Source organism: Rhineura floridana, chromosome 3 (assembly GCF_030035675.1).
Source record: "Rhineura floridana isolate rRhiFlo1 chromosome 3, rRhiFlo1.hap2, whole genome shotgun sequence".
NCBI classification, from domain to species: domain Eukaryota; kingdom Metazoa; phylum Chordata; class Lepidosauria; order Squamata; family Rhineuridae; genus Rhineura; species Rhineura floridana.
The window spans coordinates 194,010,174-194,029,615 of record NC_084482.1 but is presented as its reverse complement, the minus strand read 5'-3'; the positions used below and the strand labels follow the sequence as shown (position 1 = coordinate 194,029,615).

At 43.3% G+C, this 19,442-nt stretch overlaps 1 long non-coding RNA gene across 1 annotated transcript in view; it reads right to left on the bottom strand.

The window, feature by feature from the left end:
- Window positions 1-3,503, bottom strand: part of LOC133380940 (uncharacterized) — a 44,611-nt gene extending 41,108 nt beyond the window's left edge. The window contains exon 1 of the long non-coding RNA XR_009761587.1: window positions 3,420-3,503. This is a non-coding gene — a long non-coding RNA (uncharacterized LOC133380940). The remainder of the gene's footprint in view (window positions 1-3,419) is intronic.
- Window positions 3,504-19,442: the final 15,939 nt, after the last annotated feature.

Genomic DNA, 19,442 nt, shown 5'->3' with positions numbered 1-19,442 from the left:
GACTTCTGAAGTGGTAGAACAGAAAGTACAACTTCAGACTGCAGGTGATGACTCCCTGCAAACAGAAAGTTAGCACAGCAGTGACAGGAGAGAGCATTAAGCTAAAGCCATTCTCCACGGCTATGCCATCTTTTCTCCTGGCTCAAGGAGATATTTAAATGGGGGAACCATCAAAAATGGGTTCTCCACCAGTAAAGTGAAGTGGTCCAGTGGACTCTACTACCACCTCAGGATCATGCCACCTTGTTCTGGTGCATCTGGAGACCAGAGTTTAGTTTGATGGGATTGAAGAACAGCAGAGAAAGAATCTGATTCACTGGATCTGGAAAGAGCTGAACTAAATAAATAAGGGAAAGCACCATAGCAGGGTGGTAGAGCACATTATTCGCATGCAAAAGATGTCAAGTTCAGTCCCTGGGATTTCCAGATAGGGCTCAAAATGTCCCATCTGAAACCCTGGGGAGCCACTGCCAGTCAGTGTAGACAGCACTGAGCTAGCTGGACAAATGGTATAAAGCAGCTTCCTTAAAATAATCGTGGATGTGGGCAACTCTCCTTTGTCCCTTTCCTCCTAGCCACATCCCACCTCTCCAGGAAGCGTTACACAGTATTATATTAGATTATAATAACTGAAAAACAGTTTCCAGATTTTTCTAAAAGGAAGATAACACCTTTTTAAAAATGAAATGTGTGCTCTAAGTCATCTGTTTCTTATGGTCTTGGTTGCTAGTACACCTATTTTGCCATACATCTCCTAAACCACCTTTCCTATGCAGTTTTATCAAGTGAAAAGCCTAAATATGTCTCTTCACACTCACTCACTCACTCTCACACACACAGCTGCTTTCTTTCTTCATATTTTCAACCATTAAAAGGCAAAATCTTCACATGGTCCATCTTAAGAACTTGAAAGACTAGCAAGCAGCTTTGTGAGAACAGCCGCCGGAGCCAGGCAAATGGCGGCAGGGAAGTGTGCATTCTCTACAGAAGCATGCAGTGTTCATGCAGCACCCTGGAGGGAACTGGCTGGCTCCCTCTCCCTGTGACGTCAAGTCAAACAGATCTGCTCTGGAGGCTTTGCTGTCTCCTTTGCCTGAATTAAGCTCTTCCTGCAGGACTGGAAAAGCAGCCTGCTGGTTCTGTAGGAAGCACCTTTGAGAGAGGATCAGGAGCAACCTCTGGGGCCAGGCAGTTGGAGGCAGGGAGGTAGGCAGTGTTCATTTTCCACTGGAGCGTGCAGTGATCACACAGCGCACTTGTGACAGGGAGGAAGCTGGCTGGCTACCGCTCCCAAGAGAATGGAGCTGTTTTGGAGAAGTTCTTCAGATAGGGATCTCAGTTTCCCTCAAGTCTTTGTCATGAAGAGCTTGGAAAAGTTACTTTTTTGAACTACAACTCCCATCAGCCCAATCCAGTGGCCATGCTGGCTGGGGCTGATGGGAGTTGTAGTTCAAAAAAGTAACTTTGCCAAGCTCTGCGGATTTGCCCAGGGGATACTGTAACAAAAACTGCTTCTCATCTGGAAGTTATATTTTACCACCGTTGTCTGGTGTATTCTCCATATTACCTGCTTACATACAAATACTGTCCCTAGTGAACACAAAGCATTGACATTAAGTAGGTGCCCTCATTCTGCTGAAAAGTTTTCTGTTCCCACAAGCTTATCCAGACACGTGATGGGCAGAGCAACTCTACATCGAGGAAGCCGGCATAACTTAGCTATTCACACAGATGTATAGAAATACAGGGAATTTTGGCGGGTACAACCAGAACATGGTATTCCCAATCTCTATGTATGGGTGTGAAAGTTGGACAGTGAAAAAGGCAGATAAGAGAAAAATCTACTCATTTGAAATGTGGTGCTGGAGGAGAGCTTTGCGCATACCATGGACTGCGAAAAAGACAAATAATTGGGTGTTAGATCAAATTAAACCAGAACTATCACTTGAAGCTAAAATGTTGAAACTAAGGTTATCATACTTTGGACACATAATGAGAAGACATGATTCACTAGAAAAGACAATAATGCTGGGAAAAACAGAAGGGAGTAGAAAAAGAGGAAGACCAAGCAAGAGATGGATTGATTCCATAATGGGAGCCACAGACCTGAACTTACAAGATCTGAACAGGGTGGTTCATGACAGATGCTCTTGGAGGTCACTGATTCATAGAGTCACCATAAGTCGCAATCGACTTGAAGGCACATAACAACAACAACAACAACAACTTGGCACGCCCGGGTAATAAATCTTCCAGAATTCTCTTTTACACAATTGCTAAGAAAGGCACCTTTGCCTCTAGTCACTATCACAAACATATCAATCACGAATTTAAAAAAAGTAGGCTCCCTTCCTTCCAAACATAATTTCAATCTACGCTTTAGTAAAATGTGTTCTAGATGTTTTGTATCTCCCCAGATTAAGTGACCAGGTTGGTGTCGTTATAAGAAAAGCCGTTGGAAGCAGTCTTGTGCGAGGCGAAAAATGGCGGCCGGCAGCACAATCAAGATGGTTTGGTATCTTCAGGGCCGAAAGGGAGGGTAAACTAGTGAAAGAATAAACAAAATGGCTCAGTCGGTAGGGAATGAGGAAGAGACAGGTCTGAATCCGAAGGAAGGAAAGGGGGAAAAATTCGTTCTCGGCTTGTTAGTCAATAGTCATCCACCATGGTAGAATGCCAATGACTTTTTTATAGCCCGATCGGAGACATGTTTGTTTGCTCGGAGACGTTCAGTTAGGCTGCGAAGTGTAAATAGGATTGCAAGCCAAAGTGTAAATAGGATCGCAGCAGATCTTTGTTCTTTATTCCCCCCCACCGTTCTCGCCCCCCCACCGTCGCTCCATTCCTCATTGCTCTTCTGAAAATTTCCCTAATAGCCATACCAACTGTAACCTTCAAGATCAGCAAGGCGTCGCCTTGTTTACAGAGACATTTTGAAATGGCTAGAGACTGAAAAAAGCCGTTTTTGACATGTGAAATTCGCCTTGGTTTTTCTGTTTGAAAGCCACATTATCAGCAAGCCCGCCAGTTTTCTCGCAACCCTTCGGCTTTTTATTTCGTCCCCGCACGTTATATAATCTGTTTTTATGCACATATATCATGATCTCTTTCTATGGATACGTACAAAACCAGAGGCACTTAATCAAATGGTTCAGACACAATACTTCAAGCGTATTTTGGCTTATTTGAAAGACGGAACAAACTGAAAAAGGAAACTAAGCCCTTTTGCCAGGCTCAGTCGCCTCGCCTCGCCGAGCTATAGTGCTGAAGCCGAGCCTAACATTTACTCTGCCTTATGCAAACGGTAGAATCAAGACGCTTACACCGCCTGTCCTGTTTTTTATTCTGATAAAAAAAAGCGATTTTCTAACAGTCGCCCTTCACACCCTCCCCGAAAAGGACAAGAAGCTTTTACTCACTCCCATTGCAGATGCCTGGTCGTTCTCTACCAAGAACCGAAATCGGAACTGAACAAGTCAGGCACTACGTGGCGCACTGGGACTTACAGTCAACAATTTAAACAGGTTGACCTCAAGGGAACTCAAGCGGAAAAACCCAGCCGAGTACAGATCTATTTTAAATATTATAAATTAACTGGGAAATTAAGTGCTTGTTCCTCTAATTCACACGCGCCCCCCAATAATTTTTATGCCTCATTGACGCTTTAAAAATTTCCCAAAACAGGGAACTTTTTAATGACTTTTTAAATTTTTAATGACTTTTTAACGTCGCGAAAGTTATTAACACACACACACACGAATACATTAGTTGTCGTCATAGCCGCTTCCAGACTTTCCCTATTTTGGGGTGGGATTCAATGCGAATTCAGGTTGGGCAGATAAAAGTGGATTTGGAGGTCTTGCGGAACAAACCCAGTCTGGAAGTGCCAGAGGCAAAAAGCCCCAACACCTTAAACTGGCATACACAGCATACTTTAAGGCACATATTTTCCCCAAAGAATCCTAGGAAATGCAGTTTACTCCTCACCGAGCTACAGTTCCCAGCACCCTTTAACAAACTACAGATTCTCTAAGGAGAGACACAATGAAGACTCTTGGGACAGCTCAGAGAGTTTTACTGTGGCATAAACTTTTAATACATGGCTGACAGAAATCACAGGTCTTCAGCAGACACCTCTTTAGTTTTCCCCATCTATCGCTCAGAGTTACGCTTTACAATGAGGCCTGCCTGTCCCGTTGTCTCTAATCCCAGAGGAGAATGGGGGTAGGATCTGGACAGAGTTTCATCACAGCAAGAGAAGAGCTCACCAAAGCTGAGCCCTGGAACATTTTTTTTCAAAACATTCAGTCCTACAAGAGGGGAAGTCAATGTCCTACAAGACGTTTCTTTTCTGCCCACACAGCTATAAGTTGCAGGGGAAGTACTCCCACTTGAAAGAGCATGACTTCCAAGCCAGGCATGAGCGTCAGAAGCTCTCGTCAGACATCCACTGCATAGTAATCAAAGGCAATTTCTTCTTTATCACCGCTTCAGCGTCTTCCACAGGTGAACAAGTGCTTCTTCTCGGGGTTTAATGGCATTGCCAGGCCAAAAGGAGAGGCCCTATTACCGTCGCCTACTGGTTATGCCGTGATTATCTCTCGGAATCTAACGCAAACGCGCAAAAGATTCAAAGTGTTGGTATTAACCTATGAAGCCTTATACGGTGCGGGACCACGATACCTTGCGGAACGCCTCTTCCGATATGAACCGGCCCGTGCACTACGTTCTGCTACGAAGGCCCTCCTCCGGGTTCCAACTCACAGGGAGGCCCGGAGGGTGATGACAAGATCTAGGGCCTTCTCAGTGGTGGCCCCCGAACTATGGAACAGTCTCCCTGAGGAAGTACGCCTGGCGCCGACTCTGCTTTCCTTCCGGCGCCAGGTCAAAACCTTCCTATTCTCTGAAGCATTTTAAGTTACATTGATTTAATTTTAAAAATGTTTATTGTATTGTTGATTGTATTTTAGTATTTTGTTATTCATTGTGTTTTTATACTATTTTATGTTCACCGCCCAGAGAGCTATTGCTAGTCGGGCGGTATATAAATTTAATAAATAATAATAATAAATAAATAAAGGCTTTAGCTCTCTGACAGGTTTTGTCTCGGTTTCGGCTTATAAAGAAGGCTGCGGTACTCTAGACAGCCAATCACAACACGCCAGTTGCTCTTGTCCAATCACTCTCTCCCTTCCCTCAGCTCCGGCAAAGGACTGAGAGTCCAGCTTTAAAAATAGCAAATGAATAATATTTGTGCTGTTAGGCATTGGTTTGTATTGAAGACTTAGCTTTTGTGTGGTTATATACATTTATGTGAAGGCTGCAGAATTATTGTATTGCGTTTTTTCTTGTGCGGTTTACAGTAGTGGAGAATGTTAGAACAGAGATGGACTGTTGAATTGTTGTGTGTGTTACATGTTCAAGTAGATTACGACTTATGGCGACCCTATGAATCAGTTACCTCCAATAGCATCTGTCATGAACCATCCTGTTCAGATCTTGTAAATTCAGGTCTGTGGCTTCCTTTATGGGATCAATCCATCTCTTGCTTGGTCTTCTTTTTCTACTCCCTTCTGTTTTTCACAGCATATCTTTTCTAGTGAATCCTCATTATGTGTCCAAAGTATGATAGCCTCAGTTTCATCATTTTAGCGTCTACAGATAGTTCTGGTTTAGTTTGATCTAAACAAATAAGGTGATAAAATACACCCCTGTCTCACACCTTTCCTATTGGAAAGGGGCTTCCTCTCTGCCAAGTGCCCACCCACCCAATCTCTTTCCCTCCCCCTCCCTTCCCCTCCCCTCCCTGCCTCTTCCCTGGGTCAGTGTTGGACTACGACCTGGGAGACCAGGGTTCAAATCCCCACACAGCCATGAAGCTCACTGGGTGACCTTGGGCCAGTCACTGCCTCTCAGCCTGAGAGGAAGGCAATGGTAAAACCACCTCTGAATACCATTTACCATGAAAACCCTATTCAAAGGGTCGCCATGTCAGGACTGATTTGAAGGCAGTCCATTTCCATTTTCAAACATGATTGCACAGAAATAAATCCCACTGAAAAGTATGCAAATGATCAAACCCACCCTCCCTTCTCCTCCCTCCTATCCCCTCCCTCCCCATCCCCATCCCCTTCTAATCCCCTCCTTCCCCTTCCTCCTCCTCCCCCTTCCTCCTCCTCCCCCTTCCTCCTCCTCCCCTTCCTCCTCCCCATGGTCAGTTTTACCTATCTTAAGCATGATTGCAGGGAAATAAATACCATTGAACTCTATAAGCATGCAAATGATCAAACCTGCCCTCCCCTCCCCCTTCCTTTGCCCCCCTCTAATACCCCCCTTCCCACTCCCACTCCTCCTCCCCCATGGTCAGTTTTTCCTATCCTAACCAAGATTGCAAAAAAGATCCTCCGTGGCGCAGAGTGGTAAGCAGCAGTAACGCAGCTGAAGCTCTGCTCACGGCTGGAGTTCACAAAGGAAGGAGGAAGTCGAATCTCTGGTAAAAGGGGTCGAGGTCCAGTCAGCCTTCCATCCATCCGTGGTCGGTAAATGAATACCTGGCATATGCTGGGGGGTAAAGAAAGGCCAGGGAAGGAACTGGCAATCCCACCCCGTATAGATGGTCTGCCTAGTAAACGTCGCAAGATGTCACCCGAAGAGTCAGAAACTACTCGCACTATAAGTGCAGGGACACCTTTACCTTTTAACCAAGATTGCATAGGAGTAAATCCCATTGAACTCAATAAGCATGCAAATGATCAGACTTGCTTTCCCCCTCCTTCCCCTCTGCTCTCCCTTCCTCCTTCCCTCCCCTCTTCCTTCTTCCTCCTCCCTTGCCCACTGTTAGAGAACTTATCCTGGAAGACAATCTTACTTGGCCATGAGTGATCACCAATTAATGAATGTTTTAAATTGTTATTAATAATGTATTTTATGTTGTTGTGAGCCATCCTGGGACCTTCTGGTGAAGGGCAGGTAATAAGATGATGATATATGAAAAATCAGACACTTGAAACAAAACTAAGGTAACCCCAACATGAGATGTTGGTAAACTTCTGGAATCAAGAAATAGCTGTTGGGGGGCCAGAAGGAGCCCCCATCTCTTTTCTCTCTCCCCCTTCCAGTCCCAGAGCACAGGCTATATCCTCTGTGGCAGTAGAAAGAACTGTAATTTTTTCTCTGTCATGGAAATATGTTGACAGTCTTCAGAAACATATAAACTTTAGTTCTTTTTTAAGATTTCTGATTGTGTTGTGTTTCAGCGTTTTGTACAAAGAAGGAACCGGCTTCAGCGTCATTACTAGATCATACATCTGCTACCCTGGTTTGTTTTCTTTGTTTTTGGGTGAGTAGAGTTGTATAAAGCTATCCCCAAGATGAAGTATCTAACAACCAAACCATAAGCCCATTATATTTTCAGTGTCAGAAATACTTCTGATACCTTGTCCAGCTTTAAGGAGAAAGTGAAATAGCGCTTTCCCTTGGTTTCAAAAGAAATCTTTCCCTTTTAGTCTCCTCTTTAAACTGAAGAGCAACGACTAAGGAAAGCCAACACCCTCCATCCTGGCAGCCATTTCCGTAGCATTTCTACATGTAGCATTTCTTCACATGTAGTAACTCAGGAATCCTCAAGCAGGTCTTTCCCAACACCACCTCCTGCTTAGCTGGGCCGTTCCCTCCTCCTACCACCCACTGCCTTTTAGGAAGGAACCCAGGAGAGTGAAGGAGGCAGGCAAAAATGGCACCAGACATCCCTCCCCAAGTTATTTATTTATTTAATTTGTATACTGCTTCATACTTGAAAAGAAGCTTCTACGTGGTTTACATTGTCGGAAAAAAATCAAACCAAATTACACATTTACAACAATACAAAACATTTAAAAGAAACCATATGAAACATTAACATCTTAACATTAACAATAAACATCATAAAAACCAACTTAAAAAAAACACTTAAACATGAATATAACCTAAATAACTAACATAATAAATCATAATCACTACTAACAAATTAAAACACAAATATACCAGGAAGACGAAACAACCCCACCCACCAAACACACACTTGGGTGTACAGGTAGCAATGGCCCTGTTCACACGTTAGTCAACGAGTGTACAGTCAGTGTACCTGGGTACAGAAGTAGTCGGGCTGTACACTCGTACAGTTATTCACATGTAATAGTCAACGAGTGTACAGTCAGTGTACCTGGGTACAGAAGTAGCTGGGCTGTACACTCATACAGTTATTCACATGTAACATTCAACGAGCGTACAGTCTCTTATATACACATTTGCTGCCAGGGAAAGAAAATGGCTTCAATGACACTTATTAAATGCGCCATTGCAGCAATTCCCTTTTACTGGCAACAAGGCAAGGCATGCTGGGTTTGTTATACTTCCTGAAACTGTTTCTTGTCAAGGGCTGCATTCAATAGAAAGAGTGTTGGCAGAAACAGGAATGTAGTTTTACTCTTTTCATTTTTCCTGCAGATTCTTAAGTTTTTAAAATCAAAACACCAACTTTTAAAAAGAAAATACTTACCTGTAACTATCATAATTATAGTTATTAAAATATTGCATTTTTCATTGCCTCTTATTAGAGTATGTATGGGTTTTGATGTAGGCTTTCATGGAACAATCCTATACATGTCTATACAATCCTATAGAGATCCATAGGACTTACTCATAGATAAATGTGTGAAAGTGCAGACCTAAATATATTGAATATTTATATATGAAAATATTTTGAGGGGGCTGCAACAAAAACAAGCTGCTTAAAAGATTATGAACTGAAACTATTCTTCCAACATGGTACACCTGATTCTTTCTTGAGGATATCATGCGTTTTAATACACAAAACTACACTCAAAATATAAATGTGGGGAAAATTATTTATCACTTGGGCTTTCCAGCCTACTGCTCCCACTGTAACATACTCTGTCCCCTGTGACCTCCTCCCTCCAGGAAGGCAGCTTGGCTGCCAGGAAGGAAGGGGGAAAGCAGCCTTTCCTTGCAGCCTTGCTTCTTTTTGCTTCACAAAAGCCCTCTTGTTCTGAGTAAAGACGGCATCAGTAGTGGTAGTGTGAGGAGACGGCAGTCAGTGGTAGTAATTCCCTCTTCTTTCTGGTAGCTCCACCTCAGCCTCCTTCGGTGTCTGCCATGCATTTTAGAGGCAGATGCCTGCCTTTGGTGCACCTGAAAGATGCTCTAGCACTTCAGCAAAAGTCCTCCCTTCTCATTTGGAGCAAGGAAGAGGTGTCATCTGCAGCGGCAATGGGGAGCAGACAGTGTCCAAGGAGTGAAGACTTTTTAAAAATAATAATAATAAATTTATTTACTGTTCGCAGCCCCTTCCAGATTACTTCACACACACCTAGGTTGGGAACCACTGATCTATGTCATAATCTTTAGCTTTTGGATAGCACTTTAAATGCAGGGTGGGCAGAATGTAGATCAAAATGTATTGGTGTATCTCAGGATGACTCACAGAAGATCAGTGAGGATTTCAGATTCCTGTTTCACAATGAAAACAAGAAAAAGACCACCCCACCATTATCCTGCTGAAATGAAGAAAGTGGGGGATCATCTGAGTGGATTTTTGTGTGGAAATACTGTGAGCTCAGTTCAATTTTGGAACTCCAAATAAATTCCTGGGCTAAGAATTATTTAACTCTTAAGTGCATATATTTTGTGGCTTGCTCCGGTTGGTGGATCTTGGGTTTTTGTAGTAATAATAATAAAAAAATCAATACAAAAAACCTGAAGTCTAACCATCCTGATCTAGAGTATTAGATCCTGATCTAGTCTAACCATGAAGTCTAACCATCTGAACCATAGAGTATTTACCACCTTGGACTCCTGCTGGAAGGGCAGGATATAAATCAAATAAATAAACAAATAAATAAAACATTACAAGCCAGGTTTGTGTTACCATAAAACCATGTGATGCAGCTACGCCTGACAGCAATTTCTAATGGAGGCAGCCATTAACATGTGTTTGACCATCAGGTGTGTCTAAGTTTGATGCACAACACTTGACATAGAAGGTAAGAGCTGCAGAGAGATGAGCAAATCCACAATTTTTTTCTTCTCAGTTTCTGGATATACAGTAGAAAGGTGACATTGCTTTTTTGAGAATGCCTTCTTTGGCAATGTTTTGAAGAGTCCTAACTCTGCTATTGTAGTTTCATTCTTGCAAGCACTCCTTTGAACCATGCTACAACAACCCTGCAAGGTAGGTCTGTGCCCATACAAATGATTTAGTGCAGGGATGGCCAGAAGACAGACTGTAATCTATTGGTAGATCCCTGGGAGATTTGTAGTTAATTGGCAAGCGCTTCTGGCTTCCAGTTGTTTAACAATAGCAACAAAAGGGCACACATCTGTTTGGAAATTTGACAACTGAAATTAAGAATACTTGTGGAAGGTAGGAATAGATCTATGTGTGGAAAGACTGTGAGCTCATCTCAGTTCTGATAACCCTGTGCTCAGCAGCTTCTCAGACACCATGTTCTTTCATACTAGATGTATGTCTTTTGCAGCTGGCTGCAGTTGGTGGTTCTTGAGATTCTAGTAAAACGCAGGGTGGATCCCTGACTCTGCAATAGCAGTGCTCTCTCAGTAATGGCAACATTGCCACTCACTGAATGAGACAAGGTGCCTGCAAGTTCAGGGCTGGTGGCACCACCATCCTGCAGCACGTGGGTACACACCTGCAAGCTTGTGCTGCATTCCACCAAAGTACCCCCAACCTTGCCATCTTTGTGCCACTGCCATTCTCCCCCCCCCATGTATCACTGCTGACCCATGTCATCAAATTATTGGAAGAGTCTTGGCTATATTTCTCTTTCTTGACCTTTAGGAGGAAATAGAAAGCACATAACAGAATTTACCTTACCATTGATTTCAATAGGTTTTAAAAGACCAAGGAAGAGAAGTATAGTGGGTAATTTATATTGGATTTATAGAGATACTGTAGTGTACAAGTTCTGCAAAAGTCAGTGTGGTGTAGTGATAAGAGTACTGGGCTAGGGCCTGGGAGACCTGGATTCAAACCCTAATTCAGCCATGAAACTCACTGGGTGACTTCTGGGCTCTTCTCAGCCTAAACTACCTCACAGGGCTATTCTGAAGATATATTTAAGAGGTGCAGAACTACGTATTCCACACTGAGCTCTTTGCAAGAAAGTTGAGACGTAAAAGAAATAAGGCATTAAATAAGATTAAGGCTACAATCCTTTGCACAATTACTTGAGAGTAAGCTCCATTGAACTGTGAAAGTTACTTTCGATAAACCTGCTTGGGATTATATTGTTAAGATACAAGGGATAGCTATTACCCAAAATTTCTATTATCTATTGATAACTATCATTTCTGAGCAATGTGTTACCTAGCCATTAAGTTATGTTATTATTGCAGTTGTGATAGCAGCTATTATTCATTACCTGCACAGGGGGGTTGGAGCAAGTTTTGGAATCTATTTGTGGCACTATCCTGAATAGCAGGTGTACTACTCGTAACAAGCAACAATAAGAGTCATGTGATGACACATTGAACATTTAACAGACATTATAAATTATAATATTTATTGATAAATCACCTAGTATTTAAAGGAAAGGATTGAATTTAGAAGTTAAAGGCTGTAATTCTATGTTCACTTTCACTTCAGGAGTAAGCCCCATTAAACTCAGTGGAACTTACTTCTGAGTAAACATGGCTAGGACTGTACTGGACTGTGAGCAGACACAGAGGCAAACTCCCCTTCCTTTCTCTGCCCCCCCAACTGTTTATTTTAAGAGGCTGGAATCCTAATGCTTCTTACCTGAGAGTAAGTCTCACCAAACTGAATGGAATTTACTTTAGAGTAGACATGGGGTTAGGATTGTACTTTAACAATGTAAACAGTCCTTGCCTAGCTCTAGCTTCTCTGGCAGAATACTTGCTTTTTTTAGGCAATCCTAACTCCACTTACCTGTGAGTAAGCCCCATTGAACTCAGTGGGATTTACTTCTGAGTAGACATTTTCCCTCCTTCCTTCCCTCAAGCACATTGCTAGCACAAACAAGCTCCACTCCACTTACCTGGGAGTAAGCCCCACTGAACTCAGTGGGATTTACTTCTGAGTAGGCCTTTTTAAAATTCAAATGTGAATTCTCCAAAGCTTTCCCTCTTCCCCTTTTTTTTCTTCTTCCTTTCCTCAAATTCAATTACTGCCAGCACACAGAAGCATTGCACTCAATGGGACTTCTGAGTAGAAATTTTAAAAATTGCAGTGAGTCCTTCAAAGCTCTCCCCCCCCCGTTTTTTGCCTCTTTCCCCCTCCCCCGTTTTTTGCCTCTTTCCTTCCCTCAAGCTCTTTCGTTGCTTCAGGCTAGTCTCCCTTTCCTCTTCTTTGCACTTGCCTCCATTTTATCTTTATTCTTCTTTCCCTCTCCGTGGCTCCAGCAACTGACGTTTTTCTTCAGTCCTTTTCTGATTGGCTGTTGCTGCTGCTGCTGCTGCTGCTGTTGGTACAAGGCTCAGGCTGCCCCGGGGAGAAAAACTGATTGCTCACGTTCATCTCCACGGGGACAGCATGCAGGGAAAATCACCGTGTGAGCAGAAGACGGCTTTTTTCAAGGTACCTGTACACGTGGTGATTTTTGAAGTCACCAAATCACTCTCACTTCTGCCACTACCATCCCAACTTATACTCTCAACAAAAGGTGGGGCAACACTACTCATTCCCCACCCCTGGAGCTGCCTGCTCTCCCCCGGGAGCACCCACAATCATTCCACCCCCACCATGAGTTCATGTTGTTGTGTTTACATTGCCTTAACAGAGCTTGGAAAAGTTACTTTTTTAAACTACAACTCCCATCAGCCCCAGCCAGCATGGCCACTGGATTGGGCTGATAGGAGTTGTAGTTCAAAAAAAGTAACTTTTCCAAGCTCTGCTTAAAAAACAGCAGCAACGAATCAGCGTCTCTTATAAATGCCGTGAGCTGCTTTGAGAAATACCATTAACATGGAACATGAATCTACTATATAAATACATAATCATTTCCGTTACAGCAGCACCACCCACGCGGAGATGTCTGTCTTGGGGGCAGAAGGGTTTTAAAAAAAAAAACCTCCAAAAGAGGGGAGCGGTGGAGAGAGGGAGGTAAACTAAACATACATGTGCTTCTCTGGGGCAGGAGGTAAAAAACGGGGAGCCAGGAGAGAGAGTCTAAAGAGGCTGGTCTCCCAATTTCTCCACTCACAACACAGAGCTCCATTCGCCTTCTAAGGCCAAGCTAATGCGCTGGTTCTCTTGGCCGTGTGCACTGGCGGGAGGGGGGGGGTCAGAAACAGGGAGAGATGGGCTTAGGGATGGGGGGGAGTGCGAGGAAGGAAAAGAGAGCAGAACAAAGGAAGGTGAGAGGCTGAGGCTCTGGTTACTGCCCCAGGGGAACTATGCCTGTGCTCTGGGACTGAGCGGTGGGGGCTGCATGCGCACCATAAGTGTTAAGCACGTTTTCCCCGCTTACCCCAAGAATCCTGGGGACTGTAGCTTGTCAAGGGTGCTGGGAAATGTAGCTCTGCCTGGGTGAACTACAGTAACTAGGATTCTTTGGGGGTGCTTTCAATGTATGGTGTCTACGCAGCCAGAGAAAGAAAGGGTCTCGGGCTCCTTCTATTTCTGGACCCCAGAGGTTTGCCAGAAAGGAGGTCAGAAAGATTCCCCAGCTGAGAGCCTTAGGAGCCTGGCGAGGGACATCTGTGACATAGGCCTGCCTGCCTGCCCTGCTGATTCCCCCACCCGCTGCTGTTTTGCTCTGTGATTATTTCATTGTGGTTTTATATTGATGCTTTTAATATTTACTTGCCCACCACGCTGGAAGTTTTACTGAGAGGTAGATTAAAAATCTTGTGTGTGTATCTGTGTAACAAATAATATATTTACAAGTACTTAATTTTTATATAATTTACAAGTACTTATATAGAAAGTACGCCTGTAGTGCTATACACATTTATTCTTTGGCATTTATCTTGCTTGTTCCAAGGAGCGAGATAAATGCTAAATAATTACTTATTTGAAAAAATCAGGGAGCCGGAACCAAAATGATCAAGGGGCTGGAGAAAGTCTCTCAGGAAAGAGGGGCAGCGGAATCCAAATGATGGGAAGCCGCCGGGGGGGGGCAGCGGAAGAGGCGCCAGCGGAAAGGCCCTTGGCACCCACTTCCCAGTGGGGAGCCACTGGCACTGCTGAGGGCAGACTCCGTTGGAAACTGTGCACAAGCGGGAAGGAAGAAGCCGGCTCCACGAAATGGCTTTTTGGGCGGATCGGGACCGGGGGAGGGCTCGGCCTGCGTGGAGGATCTCGCATAAGCCCCCACCCCATGGCTCCTTCCCCGCCACGCCCCTGGAATGTCCCGTTTGCGGGGCTACCGCCGACTTCTGCCAGCTCTCCATCCGCCTATCCTGGCAAAGCCCACGTGCACCAGGAGCCTGCCTGCTCAGCCTGGAGTCCGCTGATCCAAGGCCCCCAGCCTGGCGGAAATCTGAGGTGGATTGAGCCCTAAGTGAGGATATGATAGAGCTGTATAGAGTTATGCATGATGTAGAGAAGCTTCTTTATTATAATAGGCCCCAGGTCCCTATTCTTTTCAAGTTTGCTACTACGAGCGTGAGTACACACATCTGATGGTGCATTCTCATACCATATTAGAAATAAAAGCAATACAAATACCATTAAAAATCCGTATAACTATGCCCCCCATGAAGCTAGAATTAGCCCACCATGGGTGTCTATTTCCCCTTTCAGATTTGAGGGTTGCTGGGACCAGGTGTGTCAATTTGATCTGATGGAGTGACTCACACTGGAACTGAGGTTGCTCAGGGGCCTAACTAAAACTGAAGGAATCCGGTGGCCTGCTTGTGTTTATGGGTCAGGGAAGTTCTGCTATTCGTCGAAGACGTCGAAGGCCCTTCTCCGGGTCCCAACCCATAAAGAGGCCCGGAGATCAACAACTAGATCTAGGGCCTTCTCGGTGGTGGCCCCCGAACTATGGAATGCACTCCCAGACGAGATACGCCTGGCGCCTTCTCTGTTATCTTTTCGGCGCCAGGTAAAAACTTACCTTTTCGCCCAGGCTTTTTAAATTTTGTAAATTTTTAAATATTTTAATTTAACATTCTAAACTTAATATGATCTTAATTTAAATCTCAATGGCAATTTTATTAATGTTTTATAATTGTACTATATATATATATTTTTTTCCACACTTGCTCATATTTTAATTGTGATTTTATTTGTTGTACACCGCCCTGAGAGCTTTCTGCTATAGGGCGGTCTAGAAATGTAATTAAATAAATAAATAAATAAAATAAATATTCGACCTCCCAAGTCACAGGTTGGTTTTTGGCAAGGTTTTTGGCCATTGAAATTGTGTAAACCTCTTTACCTGTCTTTGGTTCTTTACTGGAAAGTTTTGTACCGCTCCCTACTTTGTGCTTTGGACTTTTTCTGATCTACTCTGTTTGTTTGTTATAGTTACCTCTCCATTCCCTTACCCCCCCTTTTTATAATTATACTTGTTCTTGTTACTGAAAAATCAATAAAGTTTTTTTGTTTTAAATACAACTATTTAATGTGGACATGCTGCAGATCACTGGTGGTCTATGGGCCACAGTTTGGGAACCCCTGTTATGAAGTTAATAAACCTGACTAACTTAGGTTCATTAATTTAATGGGTCTACTCTGAGTAGCATTAGATACCTCCCAAAACTAACCATAAAATCGTAATGCATTTTATTAAGATAAAGTCAGATAAAGTTTTAAATATCAATTAAAATGAATCACTTGTTTACTTGAAGGATTGTCTTATCCTGTATATGCCTATTCGAACACTTCTATCTGTGGAACTGATACTTTTACAAGTGCCACCGAATTTTTGTTCTGCACATGCAAGGAATTGATCTTTCAGTGTGACATCACGTGCACTCTGGAACTCCCTGCCCATTGACATAAGGCAGGTGCCTTTACTGTACTGTTTTTGGCACCTGTTAAAAACTTGTTCGTTTAGGCTAGGCTAGCCGGATATGTAAAGATGACGTGTATTTTAATATGTAATTTTATTTTATAATGTATATTTTAACTGCCTGATTTTATTTATATTTTAAAATTTAGGTCAAAAAACCAAGTTAACTTCTGATTTGTATCAGTTAATAACACAATTTGTATGTTAATTATTATTTTATATTTTATGTAAACCGCTTAGTGTTGGACTAGGTTTTTATGATTAAGCAATACAAATTCTGTTAACTAAATTATGACTAATTAAGGCTGTGTCGATCCTAGGATGTTAATGCATATGTAGGTCAATTTTTCTGTGTACGTTTGGACACTGTCATCCACACATGAGCATATTCAATTTTATGTCTCTGAAATCTGTCTTGATGTTTCCCATCCACATTGGTGAGTGTTGCTTGATGGTATCTATTCACTGCTGTGAGGTGTTGTCCTCTACTACTACTACTAGATATTATTACTACATTTATATCCCACCTTTCCTCCAAGGAGCTCAAGGTGGCATACATGGTTTTCCTCCCTCTGCATTTTACCTTCACAACAACCCTGTGAGGTAGGTTAGGCTGAGAGGCAGGAACTGGCCCAAGGTCACCCAGCAAGCTTCATGGCTGAGTCAAGATTCGAACCCTGATCTCCCAGGCACTAGTCCAACACTCTCACCATTACACTACACCACACCGGCTTGTATTCCCCATCCTTTGTAAGTTCCAGAAACCTGAGGTGTGAGCATGCACACAGAATTTATTTACCTGTGCATGTGGCCCCTTTTTCCTATTGTATTTTGAGGTTGAAATAATAGGGTTTTTTATCTACAAGATTTGTGCAGAAGAGCATGTTATCTCTGGATCAGGAAAATCTGAATTTAATGGGGAAAATGTGCAGGCTGCCAGTTAGATGAGGAGGATGTCATGTGGATGATGCCAAAAGAAAAAGAATAAAAAGGGGGAGAGGCTCAAGCAGCTTCAGATCCACATTAAACTCTCTTGTGGATGAGCCTTAACTGACTTAAAAGAATCCACCAGGAGTGTAGTCATCCAGGGCCTTGGGGGGTCCTAGACCCTTTCCTTTTTTGGGAGCAGAGTCCCAGCAGGGTCCTTATGTCTCCAGCATCCTGCGAGCCAATAGACAATATAAAAACTGACAAATCACCGGGCCCGGATGGCATCCACCCAAGAGTCGTCAAAGAACTCAGCTGTAAAATTGCTGATCTGCTAACTAAAATATGTAACTTGTCCCTCAGGTCCTCCTCTGTGCCTGAGGACTGGAAAGTGGCAAATGTAACGCCAATCTTCAAAAAGAGATCCCGGGGGGATCCCAGAAATTACAGACCCTGGAAAACTGGTAGAAAGTATTATTAAAGCTAGATTAACTAAGCACATAGAAGAACAAGCCTTGCTGAAGCAGAGCCAGCATGGCTTCTGCAAGGGAAAGTCCTGTCTCAGTAACCTATTAGAATTCTTTGAGAGTGTCAACAAGCATATAGATAGAGGTGATCCAGTGGACATAGTGTACTTAGACTTTCAAAAAGCGTTTGACAAGGTAACTCACCAAAGACTTCTGAGGAAGCTTAGCGGTCATGGAATAAGAGGAGATGTCCTCTTGTGGATAAGGAATTGGTTAAGAAGCAGAAAGCAGAGAGTAGGAATAAACGGACAGTTCTCCCAATGGAGGGCTGTAGAAAGTGGAGTCCCTCAAGGATCAGTATTGGGACCTGTACTTTTCAACTTGTTCATTAATGACCTAGAATTAGGAGTGAGCAGTGAAGTGGGCAAGTTTGCTGACAACACTAAATTGTTCAGGGTTGTTAAAACAAAAAGGGATTGCAAAGAGCTCCAAAAAGACCTCTCCAAACTGAGTGAATGGGCGGAAAAATGGCAAATGCAATTCAATATAAACAAGTGTAAAATTATGCATATGGAAGCAAAAAATCTGAATTTCACATATATGCTCATAGGGTCTGAACTGGCGGTGACCGACCAGGAGAGAGACCTCGGGGTTGTAGTGGACAGCACGATGAAAATGTCGACCCAGTGTGTGGCAGCTGTGAAAAAGTCAAATTCCATGCTAGGGATAATTAGGAAAGGTATTGAAAATAAAACAGCCGATATCATAATGCCGTTGTATAAATCTATGGTGCGGCCACATTTGGAATACTGTGTACAGTTCTGGTCGCCTCATCTCAAAAAGGATATTATAGAGTTGGAAAAGGTTCAGAAGAGGGCAACCAGAATGATCAAGGGGATGGAGCGACTCCCTTACGAGGAAAGGTTGCAGCATTTGGGGCTTTTTAGTTTAGAGAAAAGGTGGGTCAGAGGAGACATGATAGAAGTATATAAAATTATGCATGGCATTGACAAAGTGGATAGAGAAAAGTTTTTCTCCCTCTGTCATAATACTAGAACTCGTGGACATTGAAAGAAGCTGAATGTTGGAAGATTCAGGACAGACTTGGAAGTACTTCTTTACTCAGCGCATAGTTACACTATGGAATGTGCTCCCATAAGATGCAGTAATGGCCACCAGCTTGGATGGCTTTAAAAGAAGATTAGACAAATTCATGGAGGACAGGGCTATGCATGGCTACTAGCCATGATGGCTGTGCTCTGCCACCCTAGTCAAGGCAGTATGTTTCTGAAAACCAGTTGCCGGAAGCCTCAGGAGGGGAGAGTGTTCTTGCACTCAGGTCCTGCTTGCGGGCTTTCCCCAGGCACCTGGTTGGCCACTGTGAGAACAGGATGCTGGACTAGATGGGCCACTGGCCTGATCCAGCAAGCTCTTCTTATGTTCTTATGTTCAGTCAGCATGAAAGGACAATATGTTAGCCACTGAGAAGAGTCTTCCAGCTTCCTTGTCCTTTCCTGCTCATTGTTGCCAATCAGAATGAAAGGTGAGTCAGCCACCGAGAAGACTCTTCTCAGTAGCTAACACACACCCCTTGTTTGCAAGACTCCTTTGTAGACACGTTTCACATTCACACATTCTAGGAGTCTTCTGAATTAGGATCTGAATTATGATCTTTAGACATTGGCAACAGTGCATCTTGGCAGATTTACCCAGTAACTTAACACACAGATCATATACATGGGAATGTTTATTGAGCATATATACACAGAATCAAAATATCCACATTTAACACTTCAGTGGGGAATAGCTCAGTAACAATACATATCTATTAGCATCAGCTGGGATGGCTAAGTAAAAATATGTATGAAGGAATTAGCTAAATAAACCTAATCATAACTAAACTCACACACTCGGCACACAAACACATGAAGGAGCAAGCACACAAGGCATATGAGGAGATGGGGCAGGGAGTTGAGTTCAGCACAAGCTTTGCCCCCTCTCTCTGGGCTCACTTTGCAGAATAGGCCTCAGTCATGCAGAGAGGACCAGA